We start from the raw sequence: 22689 nt of genomic DNA on the forward strand, positions 1-22689 counted from the left end.
AATGGGAATGGGTGGGTAGGGAAGTGGGGGGCGCTATGGGGGACTTTTGGGATAGCATTGGAAATGTAACTGAGGAAAATATGTAATAAAAATTAAAAAAAAAAAAAAAAAGCTTTCCAGTATGATACTAGGATAGTGACAGCATTAAGGAGAGGAACTTCCACTTATGGCTAAGTAATCAGGAAATCGGATACACACTGACTCCTCCATAGTTTCCATAATTTTAACAATCGCATTACTGAAAGAAACCAAGAACATCTCCTAAGACTCAAAACAAACTAAACGTATTTAACTCTGAAATGTGACCTCAAATGACGCTAGGAGACCAGAACTGAAAGCCAAACCCTTGCAATAAATGCAATGCATCAAACCAACAGCAGACAGACCTGCTTCTTCTGTGTGTTTACAGCCATGTGAACTGCATTTTCCTCTGAAAACTTCCACTAGGAAGTCAAGACACTCATCCACCCAACGTAGTCCGAGAATGTGAAACAGACTCAAGACAACAAAACAAGTAAATAAATCTCTCATTAAAAGAGGTCTTATATTCTACTAAAACAAAGTCAGAGGAAAAGTAACAGACTACAAGACATCCTTTGGTATTTATTATACACGGTATCCTCACACTGCTGGTCTCAGGAAAGATTTCCCGAAAACAGAAAACAACTTACCAAAGTGATATTTATATTATATCAATAAAAATAGAGATACAATGTTTAAAATATTCTAATGTGGGTCTTAGGGTTGGGGCTGTAAGTTCGTGACAGAACAGATCCAAAAACAAGCAATGGAACAAACAACATAATTTGATCAAATAATGACTAGCAAGCATTCCGGGTTTCACCTAAGTCAACACATGCACAAATTATGAATTTAAAATATAAGACTGTGACACAATAATATGCTGTAATTTTAGCAAAAGCAGGTCTTTAGGGTCTATGAAAAATGCCAGTCTAGTATGTCACCACCAGAAAGATTATCAAAGTCATCAGATTTTATAAGCAAACGTTCGGCCTGTCCTATAATGTAGTCCTTAATGCCAAATCCCTCTGCAAAATATCACTTTCATTGTTAGAGAGTCCATGTCTCAGAACCAACGCTTTCCTCTAAGCAGATTTAATTAACCTATCTAGATGGTTTAAAAGCCAGTTCTCTGAGAACAGAACAGACAAGCTGGACTTCTCCAAGCACTTGTCAGTTTCCACAGCTTCCTAATGAAGCATCTCTTCTAGATGGAAGCAGACACCTCTCTACCACAGCGCCACTAGACAGCTGCTCACTCCAAATGGGCAAGTTCCTCAACTCCTTCATCTCTGTCCATCCTCCAGCCCTTCTCCCTCAACTAGTAACACATCTCCATTTTCTACCGGGCCTGCCTTCTGTTTTGTTTCCTTCCTAATTTATCCCTGACTAAAAGATTGAAGTTTTCAAATTAAGAGTTAATTTCGTCCCTAATTAAAATCAGCAAAGAATTCTCTTAGGCTCTCAGGTTAAAGTAATTACAATGACCTTACATCCAACATCTGCAAACTTTTCATTTTGGGGCCACACTAGTGAGATACTCAACCGAGAGTGAGTGGCTGGCCCCAGACCCAGCCAGCTACACAAGACAGAACAGCAGAGTCCCTGGTAGAGAGCTGTCACAGCTCCGGTTCCCAGAACAGAGTGACTCGGTTTTGAGTCCCTCTACCACCAACTTACTCTTCAGTTTACTGTAATGGTTGACAACAATCTGGTTGTCAACCTGACACATCAGAAGGAAGAGGGAACCTCAACAGAAGAATGGCTTCCATCCAACTGACCATGGGCACACCCTGGGGGAGCATTTTCTTGATCGCTACTGTGGTTTGGTAAAAGGAAACAGAAGATGAGCCAGAGGGACCCAGGCAGTACACAGAGTCCTCCATGGCTTCTGCTTCAGTTTCTTTCTCTGGGTTCCTGTTGAGTCCCTGCCCTGACTGACTGACTGTTAAGTTGCTTTTGGCCAAGGTGTTCATTGTATTAACAAAATGCAAACTTGGACAAAGATCTACCAAGAATGATTTCTAAACTGGAGATTTGAGTAGAATTTGCCTGAGGACTCTCCTCTGCAACTTGTAAAACAATTCGCATTTTCAAAAGTAGTGCAGGGTTTGGGGTGAAGGAGGCATGGTGAGGAACCTATCCTCAAACTGCAGAAAGCAGCAGAGCCATACACTGACTTCAAATGGCTAAAGCTGTCACTACGAGGTCATCATCACAGATGATCTTCGAATGCCTCCCTAAGCTACTGCATTGGTTCTCTGCTCCATTCTTCCCTGAGGCTGCCACCGCCCTAGCAATAATGATTAACAGACTCATAACAGATAGCCAGCTCAGAATGTATGACAAGAACTTGCAACTCACTCTATTAATTGATGAACAAAAAATTGTATATCTGCATTTGATAGGTAAGTTTTCAAATTCCTGCTTTCACAAAAAAAAAAAATCTAAATCAAAACTAAATGACAGTTATCAGCCTTCTGAAAAGATAATATACTATCATACCAAAGTGTTTATTAGTAATATAAAGCATTTTCTCTACAAGTTAAAATGAATAGTAATCAAAGAAAGAAATTCCATTTTCAAATTTGGGGGGTGTTTAGCTTTTTGGGGTATTTGTTTGTTTGTTTGTTTACATATAAAAAACACAAAAACTTGTTCTTTATGAATCCCAGGTTATGGTTACTTCAGGGGAACAGGCATAAAGTTAGCATAGCCTAGGCCTGAGACAGTATTGAGAAGACAGACCTAACAATACATCTAGCACATTGGAATTAAGCAATACAAGTTTTGTGTTACTTTTAAGCAAGCTTAACAAGGAACTAATTTTCCTCCCCATTGGGGTTCTTGTGGCAGGGCCTTGCTATATAGCCCTGGGTGGCTTAGAACTTACCATGTAGATCAGATCAGATGGTCTCAAACTTTCAAACTTAAGGTGATCCTCGTGGCTTTATTTCTAGAGTGCTGATAGTACAGGGATGAGCTATTACAACTGAACTCGGTGATGCCTAGATACACTGTGTTTTGAAGACTGATATGGGGCTAGAGAGATGGCTCCGCATTTAAAGGCACATACTGCTCACTCCTCAAGGAACATGAATTTGGTTCCCAGCACCTACAATGGGCAGCTCACAATCACCTGTAACTCCAGGTCCACGGAGATCTGCAGCCCTCTTCTGGCCTCCTAGAGTACTGCAAAAAAAGTGCTATACTCACACATCGTCTTAAAAGTAATAAAAACAATTCTTAAAACATTGATATCATTAAATAACCTTAAGTTTTGAGATCTATATAATATTTGGGTACAAATAATGAGGATGGGGTCAGGAGACAGCTCAGGAGACTTTCCATTCAAGCATGAGGACTTCAGTTTGATTCTCAAAACCTCATAAAATGATGCCAGGCATAGTAGTGTGCATTTATAATGAGACCTCTGGGGCAGCAGTGATAGGTGGCTGGTTCCCTGGAGCTCCATGGCTAGTGCACTTAGACTATCCAACAAGCTCAGAGTTAGTAAGAGACCAGGTCTCAAAAAAACCTAGGTGGGCAACAGCCGAGGAGTAACACTAAAGGAACACCAGCAAAGGCACAACACCCAGGCTGGCCTCTGGCTTCCACATATCCACATATGCACACACAAAAATAAACACATCTTGCTAACTAACAACCCCTCTTTAAATGGCTACCACGCAGATGTGAGGTGGGAGATTATCTCCATGGTATCTATCTCCCACAGCATCAGTCCTGACTCTGAAATAACTAAGACAAGTGAGGACGAGCTATTTCTCCAGCAGTGAAAGGCACTGCAGAGGGCAAGCTTACACAGCAGCAAGGAGAGAAACTAAAGAGTACAGTGCATGCAGGGATACTAGATGAATACCCAAACTATGGCTGACACCGCTGTGGGAGAAAGATGTTAACATGAGAAATACGAAGGAAGTATAGGCCACGGAGCTCTGGGACCAAAAGTCGAGGAGGACATCCAGACCGTAGGCAGGTGGCCAAGTGTACTAATGCTAATGGCAAAGCAAGGGCTCTATTGTCTTTTAGAGCTGGTCTGGTGGCCAAATAGTCACAGCACTTAGGAGGTTGATGCAGGAAGATGGGGAGTTTATGGCCAGCGTGGCATACATGAGGGCCTGTCCTCAAAACATCAATCAAGCAGCCAGATTAAAAGAGTTGAATTCAGATGTTTGAAACCAAAAACTTAAGCTGAAGAGATGACTGAACATTTAAGAGCACTGGCTGCTCTTTGCAGAGCATCCAGGTTCAGGTCCCAGCATCTACATGGTGGCTCACAACCATGTAGTAGTACCAGTTCCTGATAGTCTGATCTTCACAGCCACTACATGCATGTGGTGCACAAATATGAATATAGGTGAAAATTCATAAACATACAAATGAATACATAAAAGTATCTTGAAGAGATCCAAGTATGATGTGGACCTACAGTACAGTAAAGGTTATAGACCTATAGTCCAGAAAGGTCATGGGCCTATAGTCCAGTAATGGTTAATAGGTTATGGGCCTACAGTCCAGTAAAGGTTATACAGGTAAAGAAATGTAAAGCTTACCTGCAAGTAAGCTATAGCGCAGGTCATGGCCTGCCTAAGCTTCCCAAACCAAGCAGGGATGTAAAACTATACAACTGTCACTCACGCCTAGGAATGGCTTATTCCTACTGAGACCTCACTATCATTGCTACAGTCATGGCTAAGATCACTATAGCCAATGATACATTAACAAGTGAAAAGTGTTCGTTTATTCTATATATAAGTTTTATATAAAATGAGAGGCTTCAGAAATTAAGAATCAAAGAAAGAGAAGCCTGCATATGTTCATGGATAGCTGTTGGGAAGTTTCACTGGAAGAGAAGGAGTAATCTAATGGTAATGACTGGGGGATGGGCTTGTAGATTCTTCACTGGGTCCCTGGGTCTTCAGAAGTGCATTCCTTTTCTATGCGGAAGAGGTGGGTTGCACAATGTGATAGTTTTATGGCCTGCTTCAGGGGAGAAAGGGTGAGTCACCTCCTGCTGCTGCTGTTGCTGTTGCTTCCCCAAAGGTGGATTCTGGAGTAGTACGCCCTGAAGCCATCGAGCCAGCCACGTCCAGGAAACAGTTCGGACTGACACTAATGTGTTACTCTGGATATGGAATAGGAGGTTAGGTAGCTGCTGCCTAAGGCAAAATAATCAAAGAAACAGAACTATTTCCTCAAATAGACTTAAAAGTTTTGAAACACAAATTAAAAGCAATTACATTTGTTAGTTGGAATACCACAGCTCCATTTGGAGCTGAATCTAAATAAGTTAACTCCATTTTGTTTTGTTTTTTTAAAAAATAATAAAAAAAAAAATCTGGGTAAGACATTTTACCTGGAACACCAAAGCTCACAAGTGCTCTGAAAAGGATTTTGCTGTCAGCCAGTTACTAACCTGCAGACCTGTTGCTCATGCCCAAGTCCCCCGCTGGGTTCCAAGCACCCACAAGGAAGTTCGAGACTTCCTAGAACTCCAGTTCCAGGGACCGAATACTTTCTTTTTTTTTTTTTTTTTTTTTTTTTATTTATTTATTATATGTAAGTACACTGTAGCTGTCTTCAGACACTCCAGAAGAGGACGCAAGATCTCGTTACGGATGGTTGTGAGCCACCATGTGGTTGCTGGGATTTGAACTCTGGACCTTTGGAAGAGCAGTCGGGTGCTCTTACCCACTGAGCCATCTCACCAGCCCCCCGAATACTTTCTTCTAGCCTCTGAGGACGCCAGGCATGCACGTGGTACAAGTACATGCATGCAGGACACATACTCACATGGACACACATGCATACACTCACACATGCACATGGGCACACATGCAGGCACTCACACACACACAGACACACAAAGAGATACACATGCAGGCACACACACACATACACACATAGAAATAAACAAAGTCATTTCTCTATAAAATTTTCAAGGGGCTCATAAGGAGCCTACAGAAAATACTTTTTTCATGATGTTTTTTTTTCCAGAAGATAGGCATGAAAAGGGGGACCATGATAAATGAGGAGGAAACACAGTCAAATGTAGTAAATGGATCTTAGAGGGACAGCAGACGCTTCCTAAACAGAGGTGCTTCAATCCGTTGAGAATGAAGAGCACAGTGGCTCATTTTGAAACAATAAATCCCCCCTCTCTGAACTCCTTGCCCAACACTGGCTAAATTAAAACACATAAAAGTGACGAGAAAACATGGGTCACTTGGAAAATATTGCTCGGTTTTGTTCCCTGGTGGTTTTACCCTCTACCCGTCACCTCTGCATTCTTATAAAACTCAAGAAATGAAAATACCCAATATCAAAGGTGCACGCCTCCCAAGGTGAATGATGCAGAGCCAGGCATTGTCTGTCACTTAGCACTGACTATTCAAATAAGCAAAGCAGTCTCCAGTATCACTGAAAGTCGACAGAGGCATCTATGTATCTTCACAAACACTAAGAAGAATCAAATTTAGATTTTTAAATAAAGAGAATAGAAAATGTTTATCAAAATATCACCTGTTCTTCATAGCACAGATCTGGGATGGCCTGTGCATCCTGTAATTCCCTAAAATGGCCTTGTGTATCCTGTAATCCCTAGGATGGTCCTATGCATCCTGTAATCCCTAGGATACCAACTCAAATCTGTCCTACTAAATTAAAGATGCATATACTATGCTTTTGTATATATCTTAAAGGACAAATGATTCAATATTCATTTTCTGAAAACAAAAGGCAACAGTTTTCCAAACTGATCTCACAGTCACAAGAAGATGCTGGTTTAGATAAGGCAGACTGCTCAACAGAGCTATCGTTTTTTATTACTTGGACCAAAGCAGATGTCAAAGAAAATTAACTTTTACAAGCAGCTGCTCTTTTAACTTCATTGATTTTAACAACAGAGAGTCCTGCGTCCTTCTGAACGTAACAGCAATGGCTCCCACTGACAGAGCCTGCACTGTGAATGTCTATGTTCTATTTCTTCTTTCCCCTGTGGCCACATGTGCTCTCTCAGCTTATAATCTCCTTAGCAGGTCAGACAGCTCCTGGCCAATAATAACACCTAGTACTCAAAGGCCCCCAGCACCTACCAGTTTTCTTGATGCTCAGGAACACTTTATCTCACGGCATCAGCGTTATCAGTCTGTGGCTTTATCAGTCAGGGGCTGCGCTTGGAATTGCCCTATCTGCTGGCCACCAACAGGACTTTCAGTACAAAGGTTCCAAAACTGGCAAATGACCTTGCTGTGCAAAACAGATTCCATTTGAGTTCTAAGCACGCCAAGTCCTTTGACTTCCAAAGAATATTAAGCACTGTAGAGGTGATGTTTCCAGTTTAGAAGGCTGGCTGACTGGGAGGAGTCATGGAAACAGATATCCCGACTCTCGGTTTGGATCATCGTATCAGGGTGCGCTGGGCACTTCAACATGCCACTATCATTTACAGACATAAAATATAAAACAACTGCTTGAATAGGGCGAGAAAGGCTACAGAGATAGACAAGGTACACGTGGGTCACTTAGTTTCCCTTCAGAAAAATCTTGTGGCTTCAAAAGTACCTTCACAGTTTAGGCTCAAAATTCTTAAGCTAAAGCAGGCAGTCTCACGTGAACTGACACTTTCTCCTCTGTTTCTGCCTCTTTCCCTCTCCTCCTTTCTTCAGTCCTGGAGATGAAGCCCAGGGCCTGGTATTCTCTAGACAGGACCTTGGCCTCTAAGTCTTGAAATCAGTCTCCCAGTCTGTCTTCACAGCCAGCTTCTCAAAAACAAAATAAGAATCCAGCAAATGGGGCTTGGAATGTTGAAACTTTTCACATCAAAACTGAACTTTTAAAGAGACTTTTCTTATGTAAAAAGGACAGAGCCACCAAAGTAACACTCAAGAGGTTTTTTCCATATTTAGGACACTCCCCAACATGGTAGCATCTCAAAAGTGGCCCACCCAAAGTCCCTGAAGCTTTGATGGCCGAATCGCCAACTGTCTCAGAGGTAGCACACTTGCCAGCCCTGTCGCTCCAAACAACACTCACCTATCACTGTCTACTATTACTCGCTCTATGCAGATGCCGTACGCACTGCTTCTGGACATCTCTGGGTAGGGACAGTGCCACCACCGTGGCTTTGCAGACTGACTCTCTTGGATATCCTGCACATCTTGTTGTTTTAAAAGGATGGCTTTATGTTTCCCTCTCCCTGTGATGGATGCCCCTGGAGTGGACAGGCAGCTAGAATGGATCTGGACCTCAGTTTAAGTTTCCCTCCCCCTGAGATGGATGCCCCTGGAGTGGACAGGCAGCTAGAATGGATCTGGACCTCAGTCTTGTACTTACAACAACTACTAAGAGATGAAGCGAGCATTTGTTTCAGCTCAAAATCTTTATAGTCAAAGACACTACAAATCATTTAGGTTTCTGAATAATGACTCATTTAATACATCTGTGAAACAATAACTGAAGTACTAAAGCTCCTTATCATCATATTTTCAATCATTATCTGTCTTTTCAAGTATCTGTACCACACTAACCTAAATATAAATTCGATATTTTTACTTCATATTACAGGAAAAGGAAATGCCCTTCCTGGGTTTTGTAGAACTAAACTGTTCCTTAAGCCTGAATACTAAGCTGAATTGTATCCGATGGAAGTTGCTCACAGAGCCTCCTAAATAAGCACAGAGATCATACTCCGTGCACCAGAGATGCCAACTGTCTCTCCAGCCTTGTGTAAGTGTCTAACAGGCTTCCACAGTGCACGCGGTTCATATTCTCTAAGTAGCTTGCTCGACAATTCTTTAATCCTGCTGACTCTGTATCTTGTTCAAATAAGCAGTCTAAGATGCCACCACACTGACACTCCTCCATGCAGTGTCCTATGCTTGTGATGCTCTCTGTGTGGCCCTATACCTAGCATGTTCTTTATCAAGGAACCTGGAATTAACATCAAAGGAGCCACCATTAACTATAATTATCAAAGTAAAGAGACAGAGAAGAGATACATATGTGCAAATACATACTTTGTTTGTTTGGTTTTGCCAGAAGTCATTTCCCACTGACTTGGACTTCCACTAACCTGGAAGTGGCTGCCGGACAATGGAGACCAGAGCAGAGCTTGTGGGTAAGATTTGTATGAATGCTTTGGAAATGGCTGTTCTATCAAGCATGGTGTTAGCAATGCCTCTGAAGTACTGGGGAGCATGACGGTGACTAAAATCAAACAATCAAAAAGGATACAGAGAAGCTTCCATTTCCCCTACAACTAAAACCGCAAACCACTGTGCCATCTGTGTGATTCAAGGACCGTGGCCCAGGTGCCTAGGACACGGCCAGCCCTCGTGTGCTTGCTCCTGTTCACAGGTGCTGCTGGGAGGACACATTTGCTCAGTGTTCTAGCTGCTTGCCTTGCCTTCTCCTTAAGGGAGCCCCTGCCTGTGTGGATGTAGACGGGTTCTCAGTTGAACATAAACAGAGCCTAATGTGCCTGGGCATCTCACACGCTCAGTACTTACTTCTTTATCCAGATACAGATAATGTCAGACTGCCCGTCAGAATCTACGTGCTTCAGGTTCAGTGAAAGATGACTGGTCTCAAAAATAAAGTTAGAGGTCAGTAGAGAAAGGACAACCAATATCAATCAAGCCTACACACACACACACACACCCCTTGTACTGCCACACATGTTTATACACAATACACACATGCTCAAGGTCAACACACAAATGAAGACAGAAAAGTTACTGCATTATGGTGAACATACACCATCGAGATTTTCACCCCAGTGTTATCACGGCTCTTTAAACAAGATAAACTTACAAAGGGGCCTTATTTCATCAACATTTAGAGGTCTTTTGATCTAACTGAAGAAATATGAAGAAATTGCATATTTTGAATGTTTCAATAAATACATACAGATTGACAGAATCCCTTCCTTCCTTCTCCATTTCATTCTTTACCTTTTTATCTTAAAGTAAAATACCTGAGGTTGTTCACTGTTTCCGATTTCAGTTTTAACATTCTATAATACTAAACAGATTTTTATTAAACTTGAGATCTTCAAGTTTCTGAGTAATGACATCATATTTTTAAAGCCTCATATTTTGAAGTAAGTAGCAACCTGAAGCACATGCCCTGTCTTCCATTTCTAAACCCCAGAAGTCTGCAATGACACACAGTCTCTTCAATAACAGAACACAGCTTCTGAACTTACTGCATTCACACCACTATGAGCTCAAGGCCAGTGTAAGCCACTGCATAAATCAAAATGGCATCCAAATTTTCTTAAGAGAAAAGAAGGTATTTTTTATTATCTCTTGTTTTCAGATTATGACATTTTCTATTTTTATGTCTAATAAGTTCCAGGGAGGAACGGAGGGACGGAGGGACAGAGGGAAGGAGGGGGCTAGAGGTTGGTCTGAATCCTTAGGTGCTAGTTTAAGCATTACAAAATAATAAAAATGTAGCTATAGCAATGTACTCACTGTTCTAATAACCCACATTATTAACTCCTATCTAAATGGTAGCCTGGATCAGACCTTGGGCATCCCTGTTGGCAGCATGTGTGTGTGTGACATATGCTATCCTTACCTCACCAGCCATGGCATAAAATCAAGAAGTGCGGATAAAGTGAACAAGTTGAGAGATACGCTTCCTTAAGAAAAACCATTTAGTTATATCATTTGATACTAAAACAACTGGCTGAGGCTTTAAAAGACCTTGGAACGCATTTGACTGATTACTTTCCAAAGACACGAGGTTTGGTGGTGTCTGATGGATAACCACCAGGCAAAGGGCAAATCTGCATCCTTTATATCAAATATTTCCGTGTTTTATTAAAGAGTTTTAGAAAACAGAAAGGGACCCAAAACCCAAAGGCAATGTTAGTTCCAAGAGATCTTACCTGTAATACACATTAAGTCCCAAAATTTGTATTTTAAAGCACTCACTATCCCTAAGTTTATCTACTAAAACTAAAAAAAAAATCTGCATCTTACTTTCTTTTTTACATTTTGCTTCCTCTGAAAACATATTTTGAACAATGAGTCAGAAGATCTTCTGGACAAAAAGCATGATACCAACTATTCAAGTTTGTTTCTTATGGTAAACACCATGACCAACAGCAACCTGGGAGAGGAAAGGGTTACTTAAATTTCCAGGTCAGGATCCATCACTGAAGGGAGTCAGGGCAGGAGTTCAAGCAGGAGCTGAAGCCATGAAGGAGGCTGCATGCTTGCTGGGTCCTTCTCAACTTTATAATATGACTCAAGATGACCTGCCTAAGGACAGTAAGAGCTACCATGATCGAGGAGCAATTATCAATCTAGACAATGTCCCACAGGCATGACCACAAAGTAGCCCAGGAAATCCATCTACTGAGACTCCATTAGATGACTCTAGGCTGAATACAACTGATAGATGAAGCTAACTAGGGCACTAACAATAAAGCTTGACTTTCCCTCTTCCATTATGTGCAGCTCTTGGTTTATGCATTTTAATCAAATATAAGAGAATGTCAACATAAAGTGGAATGTGCCCTACTAAGATATTGCAATAATGTTACGTGAAATACCAAAGACTTCACAAAATTTTAAAGTCATCTACCAAAAGCAGCTACTTGCCACTGAGATATTTTTCATACAAAGCATTAGGCTGAATGTGGTAGCACATTTAATCCCTGCATTTAGGAGTCAGTAGCTTCTCAGTGCGTTATGGAAAACTAGTCTATGTAGCTCGTTCTAGGCAGCCAGGGCTACATTGTATGCCCTTGTCTCAAAACACCAACATATTAATAGATGATAGATAGACAGACAGACAGACAGACAGACAGAAATAAGTAAATAAATAAATAGACAAATGCATTCGTGGATGGTGGGTGGATGGATGGATGGATGGATGGACAGATAGACAGTCTAAAAGTCAGTAAACATTTGTAATTAAAGACACACCATCATAAGCATACAGGCAGCAAAAGACTTAAGGAAACTCTTTGGAGTAGCAGATTGCCTTGTCACGTCACTTTAGAAGTCAAAGATGGTTTGGCATGTACAAGTCAAGAATGAATACACTATTCACTAACACAAGCAAGAACAAAGCTGGAAGAGAAGGTGAGGCATTCAGTTCACCCTGAACTGCCCATCAGGCATGCAGGCAGAATATCTGCCTGGGCTTAGGAAAGAAAACAAAAACTCCAATTAGTATCAGAGAAGTCCGTAGGCTTTCATGCTTTAGCATAAATTCTATGCAGAAAATCTAGTGTGATCCAGTGACCTCCAGAAGCCCTGGTGCTCCGTGATATTATCAGCATCAACTGACAAGCATCACTGCTTACCCAAGTCCAAAGGTCTTAATACAATGGATGGCTTGAAAGCAGCTGTTAAAAAGTGGCCCAAGTAGCATTTGCTTTTGCAATGTATGTATGGTGACGTGTCTACTGAACACATGTGGCCACCGAGTCCTTGAAATGCATCCAGCCATAATATGGTACAAAACATATACCCAATGTCAAAACTCTCATATACAGAATGTAAAATACTTCAATGGCTTCTGTACACTGATATACTAAAGTAGTTTACATACTGAACTAATACTTAAAATTAATTTCATCCTTTACAAATGTTATGTGGATAGTAGAAAAATATAGTCTGCATTGTACTTCTACTAGACAAGGATTCCTGAACCATCAATGAATATGACTTCTGTCTACCATACAAGCAGAGCATAAATGGCAGGAGCATGCTATTTAAAAGAGCACAAAAAAGTAAATTAAAAAATAACCATTTGTATGGTTGAAGTTAAAATTCAGTGGCAGAGAGCTTACCTCCAGAGACTGGGGCTGCCCAAACTACCTGTGCTACATTCGATTGCAAAAAAAAAAAAAAAAAGGTATTTTGCATATACAAGTTTTAAAACATATTCTAAATAAATGTGTCCCAATATGAGACCAAAGACAACAGCAAACACAAAGCACCCAAGAGTAAAGAGAGGTACATTTCTTTAATAAAAAAATAGCAACTTCTAAATATTCATACAAAATTATAAAACCATGTATCATGATGTACCACCCTATAGCTCTTTTTACAGCTATGAAAATCATAAAGAAAACATAGCTCTTGTTACACTGATCATAAACAGGATAGGAATTTATGAATTATGAAGCTCTAAATTATCTATCATTCAGATGATTGTCTTATCTCAATACGCAAAGTACCTGAGCCCCTCCCCTCGGGATGCACAATGTTTACCCTGACTCGTGTCCTTTGTAATGATCCATTCGTTCACTACCAAAGTTGTTAGACGTCCTTGATGCTGAGATTCTACAGCTTCACAATATCCTGCCAGGATGCGGGTCGTTTCACAGTTCCTGCATGGCACTGAGGGCTCTTTCTACATGATGCAATTGTTGTTTCTTTATCCTAAGGAATCTGCCATCATTATCTCTGAGCATTTCCTCTCCCTTCTGTGGATGTTGCTACCTGAGTGCTGGACCCATCACTATACCATCTCTGGCTTCTGTTTTGGGTTGGCGGTCGGCTGGCTGGCTGGCTGGCCAGCTATCTGACTGGTTGGCTAGTTTTGCTCTCTTACTTTCCTCTCATCCTGAGAGTTCCTCAGTGTGATATTCAGTAACTAACTCTGCCTATACCCAGCTTACTCATCTGGTGTACTGGGTTCCTCGCCTCAAACAGTACGCTTGTCAGAGTTAATATTCCCACTTTGTTCATTCTGTTCTTTAATTACTACTGTTCTTACTGCTGAGTAACGTATGCTTATGTGTTGAGCCCTCTGTCCTCATGACTCTGTTTCATGAGGCCTGGCACGGTAGTCTCCCCTTACTCACAGAGAATATTCCAAACCCCCTCTGGATCACTGAATCTACAGATAGTACTAAGCCCTACATATAATTATATATTTACATGTATATACATATACCTATGTTAAGGTTAGTACATGACATACAATAGTAATTTTGGGCTGTGGTTGACTACATATAACTAAAAGCCAGGATAAGGAAGTACTACTGTATTGACGGTTATTTGTTTGCAATATAATGGTATAGCAGTATAGCAGTGGCTATACTTCACATTTCTATATTTTTTTGTGTTCATGGTCTCTAAAGGTATGACCTACTGGGTCTAGAAATGTGTATGAAAGTGGCCCAAATGCAAATCCTAGCACCATTGCCTTGAATGAATGAGAAAGATACACACACAGGATGAGGCCCAGGCACTCTTCATCAGTTGCTGTCTGACACATGCTGTCCCTATGGCAGAGCGAGCCTGTAAAGCCACAGAAACAGCACTGGAATAAGGCAGTCTACAGGGTTCTATCTGCAAACACCTGCCCTCCATAGCTGGAACCCATTTACATCCGTTCTTTACCCAGCAGGCTGGCATGACCCTACAGACATCCATTTCTTCACTAGGGCTCAAAACCAGAGCTTACAATAAAAACAGCTTAGAAAAATCTGCCTCCACCAAGATCATACTATACCACAGGCTCAGACACCCACACAAGCTCATCTATTCAGAGCAGGCTGTCATAGTCAATGTTCTACTGCTGTGAACAGACACCAGACCACAGCAACTCTTATAAAAGAAAACACTTAACAGGTTCAGAGGTTTAGCCCATTCTTCTTGTGGCAGGGAAAATGGCAGAACACAGGAAGGCATGTGCTGGAGAAGTAGCTCATAGTTTTACATGTAAGTCCACAAGTGGTAGAAAAAGAGAGACACAGTCTGGGACTGGCTAGGGCTTTTGAAAACCCAAAGCCCACCTCCAGCAACATACTTCCTCTAACAAGACCACAGCTACTCCAACAAAGCCACACCTCCTAATCCTTCTCAAGCAGTGCCACTCCCTGATGACCAACAACACTTCATATATATAAGATGAGCCTATGGAGTCAATTCCTATTCAAACCACTACCCAGGCCGACTTCTCATAGCCACTGCAGGAATTCCTCTCTTGAAGTTTATCCATAGCTAATCTCATAGGGACCTGAGAAGCAAGAAGAAAGGAGCACAGACCAGCTATGTGTCCTGAGTTTCAAAGCCATTCTCTCTACTGTTTTTAAATCCTAACCATTATTACCTGTGTGGCCCTGAAATAATGACTTTATTCCTCTGAGTCTCAATGTCCTCATCCCATTAACATGTCAAAACTAAACCGGAGCCAGGAAAGACACACGCAGTGCCTGTCACCCGTGTGCTCCTTAGCACATAACAGCACATCAGGTTGGGTTGGAGCCACTGATGGTGCTGACCCCGATAGAATACAACACTCACTGCAGCATTATCACGTCTACTTGAATCATGTGATAAGGCTTCGTGGGGAAACAGTATCTTAGCCACACATTTACCGGGGTCTCTACTTATTTCAATTCTCATTTAATCCAGTCTGCTTTTGAAAATAATCAAATTATTGGCTGAGGATTTAGTTTAATGGTAGAGCACTTGACTGGAAGTATGAGATACGGGATTCAATCCCCAGCACAAGACAGAAAAAATAAAGTTATTTATTGCTTATGGTTTTTAATAATATACTATTTTTGCACATTAAATATGCTTATGTCTCACTCTATCTAAATATGCTGCTTACATTACCATAAAAATAAGTTTATTTCTGTCCTAGTTTCATCTCCATTTCTATGATAAAAGAGCTCGACAAAAAGCAAAGCAGGAAAGCAAAGTTTTAGTCTGGCTTACAGTTCCACACTACAGTCAGTGTGCTAAAGTCAAGGTGACAGCTAGTCACACCAGAGCCAAGAGCAGGGAGGCGTGAACACATGCATGCTCATTTGCATGCTTGCTTGTGCTTAGCTCAATTTCTCCAATCTTAACCAGTTCAAGACTCAATGCCTGGGAAACTATGCTATCCACAATGGGCTGGGTCTCCCACATCAATTAGACTAGATAGACAGCCTTCCACAGACATGCCCACAAGCCAGCCCAATACAGACAATTCCTCACTGATTCCAGTTAAAGCTAACCCTCACGGTTCCAAACAAACATAACTCCAAACATGATAAATACATGTCTTACATTTTTGTTGAGATTAAAAAGTACATAGTTCTCAAAGAAATATATACATACATGTATACACACATTTACTTTGTATACCCAGTTATATATCCCTTTATGTATTTACACAGATATCTACATGAATATAAGGTACACTTTAAGATAGTAACTCAAACCTAAATTAAGTGCATGCTCTAATTAAAATTTAGCACTAAACGACCTTAATAGGCATTCCTTGTTGTTAACTTTCTAGGGGAATTGTTAGAACTTGATTAGTGACTCAGGATAAGTCTATGATTTGCCAGTCCATTGTGTCTCTTGAGTGGAAACCCTAAGCATCTAATACCAAACTAAAAGACATGAATGGAAAACGGAGTTTGACATCATTAGCTGTTAAGGCCAAGAAAAGTGGAACACAACGAGAATACTTGAGACCTATCAGAAAAGAAAAATTAAAAAATAACAATGCCAGATATTAAGGAGACCTCAGAAAGCACAAAATACTGGCAGAAATACAGAATGGTACAGATACTATTTGGTAGTACCTTTAAAAAGCAAATATGCGGAGCCACCTTGGGTGCAAACTCGGTGGAAGGTCCCACGGTCCCCAGAGGACTCTCCACACTGCAGGCGCCCTAGCATGCCCAGGATCTTAGGATCACTGGTGAGTGGAACACAACATTTCAAACCATTCGTGACGGGTCTGTGCCAGCAGGGGCAAGGACACAGGAAACCCACCTGACCAGGAGCTTGGCGCCAGCTCTGGGCCACATTGGGCGTGAACTTGACAGACAATGCCAAGGTTCCCAGAGGACTCTCCACACCACAGGTGCACTAGCACAACCAGGATCTTAGAATCACTGGTGAGTGGAACGCAATATCCGTTCCAAAACAATTGTGAGGAACCTGTGACAGCAGGAGCAAGGAAACAGGAGCCCTGCCTGACCAGTGGCTCGGGTTCCCTTCTGGTCGATGCTGGTATACCTTGGTTTAGAACAGAGCACGCAGCCTCTGGGAATGCCAGAGGAGACACCACTTCCAGGCACTGTAACACACCCAGGATCTTAGGATTCCAGGATCCCAGGATAACAGGAGCTTGGTCACACCTAAATCTCAGGGTTTCAGAGGAAGCTTGACTGCACAAGGTCCCCAATGACGGAGCTAGAGAAATACCCAGGGAGCTGAAGGGGTCTGAAGCCTCATAGGAGGAACATCAATATGAACTAACCAGTACCCCCAGAGCTTCTTGGAACTATACCACTAATCAATGAAAACATATGGGGGAACTTGTGGCCCTAGCTATATATGTAGCAGAGGATGGCCTAGTTGGTCTTCAATGGGAGGAGAGGTCCTTGGTCCTGTGAAGACTCTTTGCCTGAGTGTAAGGGAATGCCAGGACCAGGAATGGGAGTGGGTGGGTTGGAGAGCAGAGGGGGAGGGAGAATAGGGGATTTTCGGAGGGGAAACTAGGAAATGGGATAACATTTGAAATGTAAATAAAGAAAATATCTAATTTTTTTTTTTAAGAAAAGCAAATATGCAACCACCATAAAGCCCAGCACTAGGGCTCTGTTCTTGAGAATTTTTAAACAGTATATTTATTCATACAAAATATGGCACAAAAGCTGGTGGCAGACTTATTCATATTATCAAAAGATGAAGACAAATAAATGTCATTCAACAGATGAAGAAACAAACAAATATTATTCAGTGATGTAAAATATATACATTCCTGGAGAATTTTATGCTAAACAAGAGCCTATTTTGTATAAGCCCACACATGTAACACTTTTTACATGGTAGTCTTATATGGGAAATAGATTACTTCTGGGTAGTGCTTAGGGATAGAATTGGGACAGAATAGGTATGACTGTAGAGAGTTGAGTCTAGTACTGCATTTTCAATATGGTTTGGTGACACGGATCCACACGAGAACACAGCACAAAACTGCATACATGCACACTGTGCAGTGTCAACCTTCTGGCTTTGAAATTACAGATATATGAGATGCGACCACTGGGCAAACTCATGCAAGGGGCTCTCTGAAACACATTTACAATTCCCTATGTCCTCTTATTATTTTAAAATTATATTTTAAAGTTCCATACTGTATTATTCCATATTGTATTTTTAAATAAAGCCATAGCAGTATATAACAGGTTAGCAATAGCAGGGCTTGGGAGGGGAATAAGAGGTAATGACATAAAAGAAGTCATGGTTAAACAAATCCACCAATGCGGGGAAACTTACACACAAACACTTAACACTAACATTCTGAATAGCCCCATGAATTCTCCCAATGTCTATCTCTCAGGTGTATACTGATTGTTACATAGGATTTCCCGTGGGAAGAAACTGGACAAAGGATACACAGGACCCCTCTGTATGTTTCTCTTTCAACTTCTTATGTATGTGCAAAATAAACCAACTTACAAAGTCATATTTTCTGTGTCCTGGTGAGTCAGTTCCTTCATGGAGCCCTGCTCCTTTCCTCTTTCCTCCCTCTTTCCTCAGCTCCAGGTCAGCCTGTGCTGCTCAGTAACCACACACACAGTGCACTTAGACTTCAAATATCAGCTAACAAGTTGTCCACTCCAGATATCTGTCTATGTCTTGACACAGCACTGACACCTTAAGAAACACTGCTCACCACTCATGCACATTCCAAGGTACCTTTGTGTACTACAGCACAGCCTCTGCCTCCTTCATGCACACAGGGTCTCTCCTTATATATAACAATACATCTTGGTCTTAACGGGAACTGCTGTGTTTGTTTAATAAGAGTTGCTAGGTTTATCTTCCCCTCAGACTCCATGGTTCTCCATACACAAGGTTATTAACTTTTTTGTACCTTGCTGGGCATCTAGCAGGGGAAACCTTAATACATGCTGGCTGGATTTTCAGCAAGCAAAGTACTTTATAAATCAGGGAGTGAAACAGTAATATACACACACATACACACACATACATACACACACTTAAATATCTTACTTAAATTATTTCCTCAACCATATATATTAAGGATATAATTAGTAGTATGGGGACACTAAAATGTTCCTTAAAGGCCATGTACATATTGGACAAAATATCCAGCTGTAAGACAGGTTCCCCCTGTAAAACGGCAATAAGAGCACAGTGGATTACACTGTAAAGTGTATCTTTTAAAACTCTCCAAGGAACATCTGCAAGCTACCCATGCTCAGACAGGAAAAGCCATTAAAGTTTAATAAAAGACTATAAAATAGACATGGTCTACAGTAACCTTCCTTGCTCCTGTTATTCCTGAAAGAGTCATTTTAATTTGGGTATTTCTCTTTTTCAAGCAGAATATGACATGTTAACCAAGTAACGGTGACCAATTCCCAATGCTTGTTTTATAAAACAGACTCTAAATGTTCTGTGTCAGCAATCTTCAGAGAAATCAGATGACTTATTTTAAAGGGGGAATGGAGCATGTGTGTTATATGCACAAATGTACATATGTATGTTTGCCTAGGGGACACAGCTACATGTGCACAGACATGTGCATGTGAACATGTGTATGCATATGTTCTCCAGATATGTCCAGCAATCCGACTTTATTGAAGTAGAGCTCTCAATAAACCCAGAGCTGGCTGACTCTGACTTGTCTACTAAACCAGCTTGCCCCGGACATCTCATCTCTACATCCCGAGAGCTGGAGTCACATGGGCCATCACATCTTCTCACCAGCAAGTGTGTCTGTTCTGGATGTCAGAACTCCAGTCCCAACACTTGCAAGAAGCTTGCTTTACTCCCTGAGTACATTCTTAGTGCACAGGATTCTATCCCAGTTTTAAGCCAGTGACTGGAATCAGGAATGAAATGATTAACGTGGGATTTAACTGATCATCTCTACTCTCAGCAGGCATTAACACAGAAGCACAGGGATACAGATAAATGCTTTACGGATGGGAAATTCTCAAAGATGTCAAGGAGTTTGCTCCAGTGAACACAGCAGCCAGCAGGCCAAGACCCTAGGCCAGATTTTTCAGATTCCAAAGTGGGATAAATTCTGGTACATTTGCCAAATATAGTTCACTTGCAAATTTCAAGCTAAAACTAATGCAATTTACTAAGTAAAAATTAAATGATATTAGTAGAGTATGTTAATATCTATCTCGTGTGTTTGTATGTGTCAAGAAATGTACATTTAAGAGGTACTTCTTACTTGCTCAACTTGGTAACCTCCCCCTCCCCACACACACTCACACAGTATTTTATAATTTAAAGGCAAGACATAGAAAATTTTCAAAGGTAGTATAACAGCCAGTACACTGTTATTGGGCTTGTCAAATTCAAGTGACCTTCAGTGACTATCACTCCATATGCCTTAGTTTTTTCTCTTGCAGAATGAGAAACTCCTATACTTCCCAGGATTCATGGCTGTTAAATGCACACACTTTGGACTTCAAGGGTAATGAGACATGTTTGACATCTAATGTCATGAAGATACCTTTTAAATAACAATTTTTAAAATGTGCTATATACTCACCACTCAGTACTATTTATAAACAAATTCTCTTTAAAAACCAATTTTAAAACTGAAGAATTGCCGGGCGTGGTGACGCACGCCTTTAATCCCAGCACTTGGGAGGCAGAGGCAGGCGGATTTCTGAGTTCAAGGCCAGCCTGGTCTACAGAATGAGTTCCAGGACAGCCAAGGCTATACAGAGAAACCCTGTCTCCAGGGGGGAAAAAAAAAACTGAAGAATTAAACTTGAAAACTTCTTTCCCAGCACTAGATCTCACTAGCCTTGAATTCCTGAACTCAAACCATGCTTGGGCTCAGATCCTCCAGCCCTTCTCTCCAGGGGAGCTTCAGGGACAACTACACTCCCCAGCCACACTCCCAGCTTGGGTCCTCTGAGAAGGACTAGCTCAGAAAATTAGTGAGTGAAAGGGCTGTGCAGCTTCTCAGACAGCACTGCACTTTAAATCACACCACATGCTCTTTAAGTCACTCATCAGTAAAGTCTGAATTCTTATTAAAAAAGAATGTCCGTACACACCTTAAAATTGACCTTGCACTGCTAACTGTGCTACATTACAAATGTATAAGTATAAGCTGTTTAGATGGCAGAGTGTCAAATAACATGGTACCTGCATAGCTACATGAAGCAGGTGAATGGTATCTCAAAATATCCTAAGCAGAATTTCTCCTGTAGGAATTCTCTTATTCACTCGAGTGCTTTTCTTGCAATACTTATCAGGGTCCAGAGATGCTACAGGGTTTCCATCCATTAATCCTGCCTTTAACTTCAATTCCAGCTGATTTACAAAGGATATCACCATGAGGCAATGTTGAGCTCAATGTATTTTATCATGTCTGAACATTTCTGTATAATCTGGTGCTGATACTAAATTTTTAAACCCATCATAACCCACAACCTTCAAAGGCTACAATAAACCTTGGCCCTCAGGTTCCTTCCAGTCAGCACCCCTCTACCTCTGGCACAATCTCAGCTGACAGTCCCACAGTCCCTGGACAAGAGGAGTCTCTACTCCCAGGCACTCTAACTCACCCAGGATCTTAAGAACACCAGTGAGTAGAACACAACATCTGCTCCAACACCACCGGGAATAACTGAGACCAACAGGTTCCATGGACACAGGAACACCGCCCAACCAGTGGCTCAAGTTCCTTCCTGTCCCCACCGCACAAACTTGGGCGCAATCTCGGCAGACAGTCACAAGGTGCCCAGAGGAGAGGAGCCTCCACTCCAGAGAACTCTAACATGCCAAGGATCTTAGGATTCCAGGATTCCAGAATCCCAGAAGCTTGGTCACACCAGGGTCTCAGGGTCTCAGAGGCACCTTGATTCCCAAGAACTCTGACACACCTAGAATCTCAGGATCACAGAATCACAGAATCATGGAGAAACCGAGAATCTGAGGAGTTATGAATCAACTGGGATTACAGGAAGGACAGACTCCAATCAGCTATAGCTAGGGCAGGAAGCACTAGAGATGAGATAGCTGGAGGCAAGCATAAGAACAGAAGCAACAGAAACCAAGATTACTTGGCATCTTTAAAACCCAATTCTCCCACCATAGCAAGTCCCAGTTACAACATCACACTGGAAAATCAAGATATGGATCTAAAGTCACTTCTCATGATGACAATTGAAGACTTTAAGGACATAAATAACTCACTTAAAGAAATACAGAAGAACACAGGTTGAAACCCTTAAAGAGGAAACACAAAAATTCTTTAAAGAATTACAGGAAAACACAACCAAACAGGTGAAGGAACTGAACAAAACCATCCAGGATCTAAAAATGGAAGTAGAAACAATAAAGAAACCACAAAGGGAGACAACTATGGAGATAGAAAACCTAGGAAAGCAATCAGGAGTCATAAATGCAAGCATCACCAACAGAATAAAAGAGATAGAGGAGAGAATCTCAAGTGCAGAAGATACCATAGAAAACATTGGCACAGAAATCAAAGAAAATGAAAAAAGAGTCTAACCAAAAATATCCAGGAAATCCAGGACACAATGAGAAGACCAAACCTAACGATAATAGGTATAGAAGACAGTGAAGATTTCCCACTTAAAGAGGCAGTAAGCATCTTCAACAAAATTATAGAAGAAAANTTCCCAAACCT

At 41.3% G+C, this 22689-nt stretch overlaps 1 protein-coding gene across 3 annotated transcripts in view; it reads right to left on the reverse strand.

Annotated features, from left to right (window-relative positions):
* The window catches only part of Prim2 (DNA primase subunit 2), a 213855-nt gene that overhangs the window by 79343 nt on the left and 111823 nt on the right, over nucleotides 1-22689 (reverse strand). The window lies entirely within an intron of this gene.

This window comes from Mus caroli, chromosome 1 (assembly GCF_900094665.2).
Source record: "Mus caroli chromosome 1, CAROLI_EIJ_v1.1, whole genome shotgun sequence".
In the NCBI taxonomy this organism is placed as follows: Eukaryota; Metazoa; Chordata; class Mammalia; order Rodentia; family Muridae; genus Mus; species Mus caroli.